This window comes from Harmonia axyridis, chromosome 3 (genome assembly GCF_914767665.1).
Source record: "Harmonia axyridis chromosome 3, icHarAxyr1.1, whole genome shotgun sequence".
Lineage (NCBI taxonomy): Eukaryota > Metazoa > Arthropoda > Insecta > Coleoptera > Coccinellidae > Harmonia > Harmonia axyridis.
In genome coordinates this window covers 38,337,375-38,351,368 of record NC_059503.1, presented here as the reverse complement: position 1 = coordinate 38,351,368, position 13,994 = coordinate 38,337,375, and the positions used below count along the sequence as shown (strand labels likewise).

The window sequence follows — 13,994 nt, the reverse complement described above, 5'->3', positions numbered from 1 at the left end:
CCATCAAGAAGATCTGGCATATAGGCAACGTTGCAGATTATTTCGCATCTGACCAGCGTTGCCGTTCGTACGATAATTATCGTTTTGTACGATAATTTGCTGATCGGTACTATGTACGATACCGCATGTACGATAATAGCGTTTTGTACGATAATTTCAGTGTACCTATCATTTGAGTTGAAATTGCCATAGATACTAAAAATATAATGAAACTGAGTATGGCCAGATTTAGTAGAAATTTTCTTTTTCAGTAGATTTTTCGCATTTTCATGAAGTTTTTAGTAGGAAGAAATCATTTGGTAGATTTTAGTAGTTTTAAAAAATCTAACCGAAACGGTTGGGAATGTCTAGACTTTAGAATGTTCCGATGAATCAATTCATAGTTCATTGGGGTTCTACGTTCTACGTGGATCTAGAAGAACGAACCTACTTAAACATAATAAAATCATAAAACTTCTTTTCTGGCTGTCGGTTGAAAATAAATACAAAGAATCATGGAATATCCGAAGGGTAGGTGCCTCATTAAAAACAGATGGTGTTCAAACTTCAGTTGAAAATACACCATTATCTCATATTTGGTATTCTATTTAGTGAAAAAAAATTGTTGTAACAGGTATTTCATTGGCATATTTGAGTAGCTGAATATTTCAGATTTGAATAAATTCATTTCACACAACAAAATCGTTTTTTTGATGACCCTTATTTTATAGAGAATTTTTACGAAGATATTTCTTCGTATTTCCAATCAATTCAAGTATTTAGATTCATATTATTTTATAATATGTGGATATGGGAGCAAATGTTCAATTGTTGAAAGCACATAACAAAGACCATCAAAAATATACTGCTATTTCAATTGAAAAGGGCGTATCTGCAAAAAAGCACACTAGAGATATTTAATTGAATTAATATGAAAAAGAAATACATGACAATGCATGTTAAATAAATTCATTAATTTTAATTCAGAAAGACTATTGCAGTCATTATCAAAATAAATTTGTTACTTGAAATCGTACTTACAAACTTCAACCCTAAGTATATGTATAGGTATCATTAAATAATAGGATCCTTGAATTATTTCCGAAAAACGTGTTTTTCATTAGTATTTCAGATTCAATTTCGAAACGTATCTAGTACCTCGAACACCCATATTCAAAGAATTTTGTATTTGGGTATTTTTTATTCGGTTTCCTTTACATCTTTGTCGACGATTGCATGTTTTTTGCAATATTCTAAGTTATTTGGGAAAAGAACTTGTATGAAAATGAGTAATTTAAAAAAAAAAATAAATAACAGAAACAATTTTCACGATGTTATAAGTAAAATTCGATCCATTCTTTCACGATTTCCTTAAAAAATTTCTTGTTTTATTTTCGAATCTGTACGCATCTCTACTATCTATCCTATTCATAAAGTAAAATTTAACCATAAGAGACATTAGAATAAGGTGTATTCTGAATAAAGTGTAAATACCGACAATCTGTGAATAGGAAAATACAGGTTCTCTGATCTTGTCTGATAATTAATTAATTATTCATTAACCGTTTTGTCTAAATAAAAAATATATTACTTAATCGATACATTGCTTGTTTTTTCATCCTTTTCCACAAATTGTCATATTCTCGCAAAAATTTCCTTTATTTCGAATGTGTACGATAAAAATCAGTGGGATTTTACACGCGGTACGATATTTTAGGCTTGTCGACCTGGCAACGCTGCATCTGACAGACTTTACGTATTAAACATGATGGCCGCCGCCATATATAAACAATCGATAAAACCATCGATTTTGACGAAAAAAAGGCATTTTTATTTCAGGGAAAACTTGAAATGTGATTAATTAATCATTTCTAACGAGAATCAGTTAATAAAATACAAGAAAACTAGCTATTAATGTGGATAACCTCACCTTCATTAGGCCAATTTCACAATTAAAAAAAAAAACTAGCTGGATTAAGGAATTTATGAAGGGGATTCGTAATCTAAGATTTAAAATAAGTAAGTCTGCAAAATTTCATCACTTTTGAATCATTATTAAAATTAATTCTATATAGTAAACATTGTTTTTCTTTTCAGAAGATGGATTATTTTCGTTTGGATGAATAATTATACAGGATATTTATTTGTCGAATATCAATTAGAAGTATCTAGAGATGTTGGACCAATTCAAGTCTGAAAATTGAGATTAAAGCTTCAAATTATTAACTAATTTGTAAAGAAATACACAATATTTGATCAACAATTATATAGGGTGTATATATATTTGAAGTAGTAATTAGACATTTTGAAATCTGAAATTCTCATTTCTCTAGAAATGGCAATTCCTTTCTTCTTTGAAAAATTTGGGAAAAATGCATAATCAAAATGTGAGAGTTATTATCAGTCAATAGAAATACTACCTGAAAAAGAAACTGCATTCAATGTTTATTTTCAGTTTTGACAAATATTGAATTTACATAATCATTCGATAAGATCTATGAAAAGACCTACAGTGAAATTTTGTTTTAGGAATATTCAGTATAGCTATAATAAACTAAAAAGGGGCAGAATGAATAGATCTACCTTTCAAAAACCCATGGCTAATGTTGCCTTACAAGCAGTCGTAATAATATCAGTAACATCTTTGAGAAATCAGGTTATAAGAAGTCCCTCATTTCCGAGGTTCATCAATACTTTTTTCAGTTGAGCAACAAATTATTCTTCTATTTCATAATTTATTAAGAAATACAAGGAAGGACACCTTTTGAAATCTAAAAATTTGGTTAATAGTAGGTTATTTTCCATAATTTATAATATTGAAAGACCAATTGGACATTCCTGAAGAACTAAGGCGTTTTTAGAATCTGAAAATTGTATCGATGAATTTTGCATACTCTTCTGTTCCATATTTCTTGAAGGTATATGGACAAAAATGATTTTTGTGGGTTCTGGTGAATGATCAAAGGGATACAGGTAACAATTTCATTAATACCAGTCGAGATGTAGTTATCATAGATAAGAGATGATATAGAAATTTCACTAGATAATTCTGATTCAGTGGAGGACAGCTGAATTAAAGCTTAATCGTGATGGTTCGTTACGTTATAGAGCAAGCTTGTAGCTCTGGGTTTTACTCAGAAGTAAATTGAACAGGGCAATATATATAGTAAATGAAATTTTGACAGATATTAGTTAAAAAAGATCAACAATTGAGCATTGTATTTACATAAAATCAAAAAATAACTTGCTAACTGTTGTTGCATTGTAGGTGGATGACTTTTTTGTTTTAACAAATGTTAATTCTGAATGAATATATCTGATAGAAAATTTAAGTGATAATTTCATCATAAAGAATTCAGGGAAAGCTAAAAATGTTTAGGGATGAATATCACTAGAAATTATGAAAAAGGTAGTATAGTAATTGTTTATATTCTTCAAGTATGTATTGCAATAATTCAGCATGTCTAATTGTAAACATATGAAAACTCCTTTGAAAACTTAATTGAAATTTGATTCAACAAAAGAGAGTTGTAATGATGAACCATATAAGAAATTAATAGGTTTATTAACGTCTTTAGCAGTATTAACTAATCCTGATAAAGCATACTCCGTTAATCTCTTGAGTCAATTTAATAATTATCTCATTATTGAACACTGAAAAAGTGCAAAATTCATTTCAAGATGCAAGTATAAAGTATTTTATACCTACATTGAATTGCTGGAAAATTTATACCAATTTCGAAAGTAACTGCCATGTCAAAATTCTTCATATACTGAATGATCCTTCAAATTTTATTTCTGTTGTAACATTTTGACTAGTATTTCAAGTGAAAAATTTGAACTGATTTTATATATGTATATAGTATAGCTAAAAATGAACAACCTGAGAAGAGACAGAATGAATAGACTTGCCTTTCGAATACCCATGGCTTATGTTACCTCATAAGCAAATTTAATATCTAGGTAGAACCTTTTTGAGAAATCAGGTTATAAGTTTGAGAGTCTCTTAATTTCCAAGGTTTCAGTTGAACAACAAATAATATTATGATAATATAACAGGGTATATATGGTTGAAATTATTCGTATGAAAGATTTCACAACGATTTGATTTCTTCATTATAAATTCAACAGCACTGCACTAAAATTCTTCAAAAACGGATTGATCATTTATATTTTTTCACTCTTCTGTCGTAAAAGTGTATATTTTAGATATTCCAAAAACACATGGAAATTTTTGAATGTCATCTGACTAACTTGGCTCTTTTTCCAGTAATAAAGCCAATTGTGAATTATCTATAAGGAATTTTTCTATCTGTTTAATACATGATCAGATGAAGCTTCTGTTCTCTTTGGTAGTTCCATCTTCTGTCGCAATAAATTCAAATTCTCACGAAAGGGAATGTAGTTTTATAGTTTGTGGAAAATAAACGAAAAATTCCTGAAATGAAGTAACATTCATATCCAATTGAATGATACAAACACTTAAAACAAACCTGAATTGAGGAAAATGCATTCGATGATATAAATGTTCATTTCTAAATTTTGACAAATATCTATCGAATTTTCGATTCGCCGAAGACTTTGCATTTTATCTGTCGGCATTTATTTAAATATTGAATAACAATTTTGGAAACTGCAAACTTTTTCAAGAACTTTCATATATCGAAATGGAATATTTATTATTAACATGACACTGACAGCCAAATTGTCCACAGATACCACAGAAATATGGGACTTGAAATGTCAAAATGATCCGAAACACCCCGTATACTCGAAAACCGCGGGGAGAATCGAAGGTTTGGGATTTTTCCCGGGATCTCCAGACGATTTTGAGGGGGGTCTTATTCTTGTCATTTTTGCTCTAGATGGTCCCGTTTGGGCTGTGATTTTACGTTTAAAGTTTGACGTATATGTGCAAGCGGTTTTATATATACTTAGACTCGCTCTGCTCGCCGAAGGGGCTCCGCCCCTTGGACCCCGTCACTATGCCGGTAGATCCTTCACTGTGTATCCCTCTAGAAAATAAAAGATTTTTTTCGGAAACCTTGTATCGTTAGCTGATTTTAGACGATTCACTCGGTATACTATGCTGATTCTAGGGTGGAATTCTATATGACTTTTTTCCTAGAACATACCGTTTCGCCCTTGCTCACATGAAAATATTTGATGCAAATAACTTTCCATGACGACAAATCAAGGGCGGTCCTAGCCTTAAATTTTGAGGGGGTTCGCCGTTAAGGTTTCGAGTTTTTCTATGGGACCAAATCCCAGATTACACCGATATCAAGCTTAACCTCTCAAAAATATTTATATTTAGATATTCATATGAATATTTATACAGGGTGTTTCAAGTTCGACGGCCTATTAGACGTTTCTGGAGAACGGGGCCGATTTGAAATCTGAAAATTCAGAATATGACATTGTTCATGATGCCCTATACAGCTAAAATATTTAAGAATTTCTGGCACTTCCGGTTATACAAGAATTAAAGAAAAATTTTCCGAAAGAAACTTTTTTTTTCATTTTATGTCTCAGATATTATCAAGATTTCCATTCTCAATTACTCTCTGCTAAAATTATTGCGTTAGTTCTCATAGTTTTCAAAATATTAAGAAAAAACCGTAAAAACGAGAGAATTTCCATAGTCACCATTACGTGAATTATTTTCACTGTGAATATCCGTATGCGTATACTCAATTCACTTTCACAAACTAGAATGATGTTGGAATATCGTGCATATCTTGAATTTGAAAATATCACAGGGTGTTTCAAATATTGTGCCAAAAATTGTGAACAAAATTTGATTATAACTTTCGATTTTCAAATCAGAACCCTATTTTTTTGTGATTTCGTTGAATTCTATGGTAAAAAATAAGGGTAGTGTTCAAACATGATTATGCTCTCAAATACAATAATTCAAGAGTTATTCGAGATTTTATCTGAGACATAAAATGAAAAAAAAGTTTGTTTTGAAAACATTTTTTTTAATTCTTATATAACCGGAAGCGCCGGAACTGCTGAATAGGACATCATGAACAATGTCATATTCCGAAATTTTAGATTTAGGCGTACAACTTTGCTTCTGCCGTTTTGCAATAGATGGCTGTAACGGTAAGTGGTAGTCGAGATAAATATATCGTAGATGTCATACAATAAGTTTAGTTATTTGTGAACATAACGTCATCGACATGTTAGTTGATTTGTGTCTGCATCATAAAGTTATTCACGATTAACCATGTCAGCTTACGAGCCAAATTTTCGTCATTTGCGGGATGTTTTAATTTTCTACTGAAATATGAATAAATCTGCGGCGTAGGCTCATCGAATGCTCTCAAATACCTATGGTGAGGCCGCTATTAGTGAAAGAACGTGCCGAGAGTGGTTTCAACGCTTCAAGAATGGTGATTTTGATGTCGAAGACCAGCATCGCGGTGGAAGAGAGAAGGTTTTTGAAGATGCAGAATTGGAGGCAATACTTGATCAAGACTCATTTCAAACGCAACAATAATTGACAGGATCATTAGGACTACAAGCCATTTCAAAAAGCCTGAAAGTCATAGGAATGATTCAGAAACAAGAAAAGTGGGTGCCGTATGAGTTGAAGCCGGTAGGTGTTTGAACGGAATTTCTTTGTTTGTGAACAGCTGCTTTCAAGACGAAGACGGAAGGAATTTCTGCATCGGATTGGGACTGGAGACGAAAAACGGGTTTATTACGATAATCCCAAGCACATAAAATCATATGGATATCCCGGCAATGCTTCCACGTCGACGGCCAAACCGAATATTCTCGGTTCTAAGGTCATGCTCAGTATTTGGTGGGACCAGCTCGGCGTAGTGTATTATGAGTTGTTAAAACCGACTGAAACGATCACAGGCGATCGTTATCGAACGCAATCAATGCGTTTGTGCCGAGCATTAAGAGACAAACTGCCGCAATACGACGAGAGAGTAGATGAATTGATTTTACTGCATGACAATGCTTGACTCCATGTTGCGAAAGTCAAGATGTACTTGAAAAAATTGAAATGGGAATTCCTACCCCACCCGACGTATTCTCCAGACGTTGCTCCCTCGGACTATCACTTGTTTCGATCAATAGCACACGGCCTGGTTGACCAGCACTTCCTATCTTATGAAGAATTATAAACTTGGATCGATTCGTGGATCGCTTCAAAAAAAGATGAACAGTTTTTTCAATTCGTACGCTGCCCGAAAGATGGGAGAAAGTATAGTGACCAGCGATGGGCAATATTTCGAATCATAAATGTAACTATAACCAGTGTTTTACAATAAAGCCTCAAATTTCGCAAAAGAAGTTGTACGCTTATGTATTTGTTATATTATAATATATTTATTTACTTATCACAGTTTCAGCCATTCAGGTAGAAATTAAAAAAAAATAAATAGTAAATCTATTGTTTAATATGAAAAAAAAAGAAGACAATTGGCAACTATAACACAAAATCTAATTTGGTCTTTGAACCCTTTGAAAACCTTGTAATCACAGCGTCCTCGTCTACATCAATGTCCCTGTATATGTTCAGGAGGACTAAACTGAATCCGATGCCAATATCGAAAAAACCAGAATAACACCATATATTAACTACCATTTATTCATTTCGAAAATCATTTTCAAGTTTGATGATAGCCAATTCATTTTACTTGTATTTTAATCAATATCACTGATTTCACGTAAAATTATTTTTTTGGACTACATAAAGTCACTTTTATTATATCAACACAATCTCATCTTCCTCTTCCATTATAAACAGTAAGTTAAGTTTCATTTTGATATATCTGCTTTGATACTCAATACTGACATAATCTAATCTTAATCTAATTAAACAAAAACAGAAATATTTCATGAATCGTCTTTGATGATAATTTCAGACTTTTAATTCACTCATTCAAAATATACAACGTAAGTAGAGAATATTTTCAATATGTAATTGGAAAGCTGAATGCAGAAACACTTAAAACTTAATTGTATGTGATAATTTTAGGTTTCTCACCTCATGTTTACTATATAGAATTAATTTCAATAATGGGTCAAAAGTTATGAAATTTCGCAGACTTACTTATTTTGGGTCTTAGATCACGAATCCGGTGACATAAATTCCTCAATCCTGCTAGTTTTTTTTTTTTTTTTCAATTGTAAAGTTGACCTAATGAAGGTGAGGTTATCCACATTAATACCTAGTTTTATTGTATTTTATTAACTGATTCCCGTTAGAAATGATTAATTGATCACATTTCAAGCTTTTCCTGAAATAAAAATCCCTTGTTTTTCGTCAAAAACTACTATTTTATTCATTGTTTATGTACGGTGACGACCATTATGTTTCTTACGTAATATCTGTCAGAAGCGAAATAATCAGCAACGTTGCCAGTGTGACACATTTGTAGTTAAATTGAATGAGATTATGACATTAACAGGGATCGAATTTTCGCGGCCCTTTTGGATTCGAAAAATTGGCAAGTGTATTATATGTGAAGATCTTGTTAATTGGTTCCAACTATCTATGGTTTTCATTGAACAAGTAATCCCGCTCTTTTAATCAGATCAGTCTATAGCTGATACTGATACCGAACCTTTGAGGGGACCGGGCAAAATTGTAGAAATAGATGAAACGAAATTTGGTTGGAGAAAATATAATCGAGGTAGAATTATAGAGGGGCAGTGGATGTTTGGGGGAATCGAGTGAGAATCCAAGAAAGTATTCATGGTTCCAGTTGCTGATAGGAGTCAAGATACTTTGTTGGAATTAATTAAGGAGTGGATTCTTCCAGTAACCACTGTTATGTCCGATTGTTGGAGATCCTATGATTGTTTGGAAAATGGAGGTTTCCAACATTTTGTTCTTTACTTGGCCGAGCATTATTTTCATCGTAAATTTCCTGAATTCACCGATAGGTTTCATGAATTCTTCAAATACATTTCCGAAAAATATACCCCCACAACACTCAACATGATCATATAAATTATAATAATCTTGCCGAATTTTCTACTCGAATAGATGTGCGAAAATTATGAGTTTCCATACAGTTTTATAATACGTCATAATCTCAAACAATCTATTAATATGAATTTCCACCAAGTAAAAAACCGATCCCATCAAGAAGATCTGGCATACAGGCAACGTTGCAGATTATTTCGCATCTGACAGACGTTACGTACAGTGCTGCCAACCCTATCTAAATTTAGGTAGATCTACCTAAATTCGAACTATTCTACCTATCTACCTTTTTTGAGCTCGATCTACCTCAATTCAGCTCGGCGCGAACTTTACGTTTTTAGATCAACGACATACCGTTTTACCAGTAACGTGACTATGAAAAAAATTTATTCCTTATTAACGCTTTCACATCTTAATTTTTACGCACGCCATTGGATACGAAGATCTCCGGATATCAGCGGCGGAGTTGCAGAAAGATACAGATGCAAAGAAAGGACCGAAATGGGCAATAAACTAATAAATAACGATGGCTGCGCCTCAATACGCACTTTGCTTGATAGAAAAATAGCGATAGAAAATATGGTTGCATGTACGTAGGAAAAATAGATAGGTTCGTATTGCTCGCAGATTAATTGAATCGATCCTTATGCTTCAAAAAAAACAGAATAAAGTAAGATCGTCGAAAGGAATAAGATGAGACCCTCTGAATGCATCGAAGGCTGCTGTCGGGAAGCAATAAAAGACCCTTTTGGGTGTTAAAATAATAAAAGTTTTTGGACAACTAGCGTTTTCTTGCAAATTATCCACATCTGTTGAAATGAAATATTTGAAAGACTATTTATTCTTTCGTGTTCAAGTAGTAAAGAAAACAACTGTCTTTAAAGCAGGCTGTTTTAGTAGAATTGCTGAATCGGGATATTGCGATTTTGTCGAAACAGAAAAGGTGTCGTTTTGTATAGGTAAGTTTTTTGCTGAATTTATCGAAAATATGAATGCCAGTGATAGTGGAGGCGAAGAAACAAGTCGTGGTCTATTACCGAAGAAAAGCAACCAGACCTATAAGAGTGATTGCGAAAAATTATCATTATTTTATATACAGGGTGTTTCCTAAACATGCGGCAAAAATTCAGGGGGTTGTTCCTTGGACTATTCTAAGAATATTTTGTCCTTTGATGATTTTTGAAAAACCTATTTGTTTCGAAGATATAGGGGAAACAAAATTTCAGATAATAACATTTTATTATGAAAAATTACATGAAAATTCAACTCAACCTACAAAAACTGTTGAAAATGACCACATGACCACAAAATGAAATGCATGTCAGTCATCTCGGTGTTTGTATAGCGATTCATAATAGTCAAAGATAAAATGTTAATTGCTAATACATCACAAAACGAATTCAAATGAAAACCGTGTTTAATCTGTATTCCTTTACCATCTGCACTTATCAATTTTTAGTCAAAAAACTGGCCGTTTTTAGTAATTGGAATGTTGTTAAACAAATTTAAAAATAAATTGTACCTACTTAGTAAACACAGTGCGGTACGCATTTTTATTAAAACTATTATTAATTTTAAAAATATGAAAAATGTTGTTCGCCCTGTATCTTCGAAACAAAGAGGTTTTTCAAAAATCATCCAAGGACAAAACATGCTTAAAATAGTCCAAGGAACAACCCCCTGAATTTTTGCCGCATGTTTAGGAAACACCCTGTATATTTAAATTTTAAATTATTACATAAATATATTTCTTTGTTTTTCAAATTTTTTTTATTATGTAACTTCTTATATTTTTTCATTAATTCATCAATATTTATCATTAATAAAGTAAAATTCTATGGACTCAGTTCTTTCAACACTCCTAAAAAAAAGGAAAAAATAATCTACCTAAATTTGGCAACATCTACATACCTTTATTTGAGCTCAGTGGGTTGGCAGCACTGGTTACGTAACATATTAAACATGATGGCCGCCGCCATATATAAACAATGGATAAAACCATCGATTTTGACGAAAAAAAGGCATTTTTATTTCAGGGAAAGCTTGAAATGTGATTAATTAATCATTTCTAACGAGAATCAGTTAATAAAATACAAGAAAATTATATATTAATGTGGATAACCTCACCTTCATTAGGCCAAATTCACAATTAAAAAAAAAACACTAGCTTGATTGAGGAGAGGAATTTATGACACCGGATTCGTGATCTAAGACCTAAAATAAGTAAGTCTGCAAAATTTCATCACTTTTGAATCATTATTAAAATTAATTCTATATAGTAGACATTTACCTGTTTTTCTTTTCAGAAGATGGATTATTTTCGTTTGGATGGATAATTATATAGGATATTTATTTGTCGAATATCAATTAGAAGTATCTAGAAATGTTGGACCCATTCAAGTCTGAAAATTGAGATTAAAGCTTCAAATTATTAACTAATTTATAAAGAAATACACAATAGTTGTAATGATGAACCATATAAGAAATTAATAGGTTTATTAACGTCTTTAGCAGTATTAACTAATCCTGATAAAGCATACTCTGTTAATCTCCTGAGTCAATTTAATAATTATCTCATTATTGAACACTGAAAAAGTGAAAAATTCATTTCAAGATGCAAGTAAAAAAAGATCATTGTTCAAGTTTTACTTCAGAAGATGTGTTCAGTATTTCAAATGACTGCCTCGGTACTAAAATTGTATCAGCCAATACTATTGACCCATGTTAGTGGGTTCGATAGCTACACTTGATTTTTTTCAAATGTTAACTTTGAATCTGAATAATTTAATTTTTACCAAAATTAAAAGCAATTAATAAATCAGTAGGATAGCTTTTTTGAACTGGCCATATAGCACCTATTCCTATAACGATTAAAAGATTGGAAACTTTAGTGAACAAATAGGTATATACATTTTTATAAAAGTTTAATCATTCATTCATGACATGGCAGGTATTAATAAATAGTTACCTTTTAAAGTATTTTATACCTACATTGAATTGCTGGAAAATTTATACCAATTTCGAAAGTAACTGCCATGCCAAAATTCTTCATATACTGAATGATCCTTCAAATTTTATTTCTGTTGTAACATTTTGACTAGTAATTCGAGTGAAAAATTTGAACTGATTTTATATATGTATATAGTATAGCTATAAATGAACAACCTGAAAAGAGACAGAATGAATAGACTTGCCTTTCGAATACCTATGGCTTATGTTACCTCATAAGCAAATTTAATATCTAGGTAGAACCTTTTTGACAAATCAGGTTATAAGTTTGAGAGTCTCTTAATTTCCAAGGTTTCAGTTGAACGACAAATAATATTATGATAATATAACAGGGTATATATGGTTGAAATTATTCGTATGAAAGATTTCACAACGATTTGATTTCTTCATTATAAATTCACAACGATTTGATTTCTTTATTATAAATTCAACAGCACTGTACTCAAATTCTTCAAAAACTGATAGGTCACTTATATTTTTGCACTCTCCAGTCGTAAAAATGTATATTTTAGATATTCAAAAAACACATGGAAATTTTTGAATGTCATCTGACTAACTTGGCTCTTTTTCTAGTAATAAAGCCAATTGTGAATTATCTATAAGGAGTTTTTCTATCTGTTTAATATATGATCAGATGAAGCTTCTGTTCTCTTTTGTAGTTCCATCTTCTGTCGCAATAGATTCAAATTCTCACGAAAGAGAATGTAGTTTTATAGTTTGTGGAAAATAAACGAAAAATTCCTGAAATAAAGTAACATTCATCCAATGGAATCAATAATTATACAAACCCTTCAAACGAACCTGAACTGAGGAAAATGCATTCGATGATATCAATGTTCATTTCCAAATTTTGACAAATATCTATCGAATTTTCGATTCGCCGAAGACTTTGCATTTTATCTGTCGGCATTTATTTAAATATTGAATAACAATTTTGGAAACTGCAAACTTTTTCAAGAACTTCCATATATCGAAATGGAATATTTATTATTAACATGACACTGACAGCCAAATTGTCCACAGATACCACAGAAATATGGGACTTGAAATGTCAAAATGATCCGAAACACCCCGTATACTCGAAAACCGCGAGGAGAATCGAAGGTTTGGGATTTTTCCCGGGATCTCCAGACGATTTTGAGGGGGGTCTTATTCTTGTCATTTTTGCTCTAGATGGTCCCGTTTGGGCTGTGATTTTACGTTTAAAGTTTGACGTATATGTGCAAGCGGTTTTATATATACTTAGATTCGGTTCAGTTCTAAATTTCATCTGATAACATTTCAAATTCTTCATTCTTCCACATAAAACATTGAATGCATTCTGGTCGTGAATTGCAGTTTGTAGCTAATATCTTTCTACAAACTTGATTGGTCTTTATAACATATTTGGATACAGAATCAAATATTCTTTTGGTATTATTGTGATTCACACTAAATGAGAGATAAAAAGGAATATAGTAGTGAAAAAATAACTTCACTAACATTACAAGAATAACTTACCGTTTAGAAGAAGGCAGTTACGTGTCTACGTTGGTTGCAAATTGATGATAGAACTTAAATTATATTATGAGGAATTATATTATTTGTTGGAGCAATAGTATTTTTAAGTATCGAGATTGATCCCCTCAATATTCCTCGATTAGAAAAAATTTATTTCCATCTAATTTTTTATTATTACTTACTCAAGAGTAGCGTGCATATAAGAAAGTGATATTTCTGCTACAGCGTTAACAGTGAATACAGATCCAACAAACACAAGAGACAAAACGATAAACGAAAGTAATAAACAACTATTTATGATTATTATATTTATTGCATCCATTTTTTTAATTTCATGTTCTTGAATTTTCTTAAAGATTGAAATAATTATTATGAAATAATATATTATTTCATAAGGGGTAGAAGTGTCACTTTAAATGGCAAGCCTGTATTTACCCGCCGAACATACTGAGGCAGGTGATTGAAGGCGAACCATGAGAAATCACTTCTCCTCCGAATGACATTTGTTATTTTCTTTAAAAGGTTTCGAAATTCATAAAAATCTGTA

General features: G+C 31.6%; 1 protein-coding gene across 1 annotated transcript in view; it reads left to right on the top strand.

Annotated features, from left to right (window-relative positions):
* The window catches only part of LOC123674976 (TWiK family of potassium channels protein 7-like), a 621,245-nt gene that overhangs the window by 580,775 nt on the left and 26,476 nt on the right, over positions 1 to 13,994 (top strand). The gene's annotated exons all lie outside the window — the stretch shown is intronic.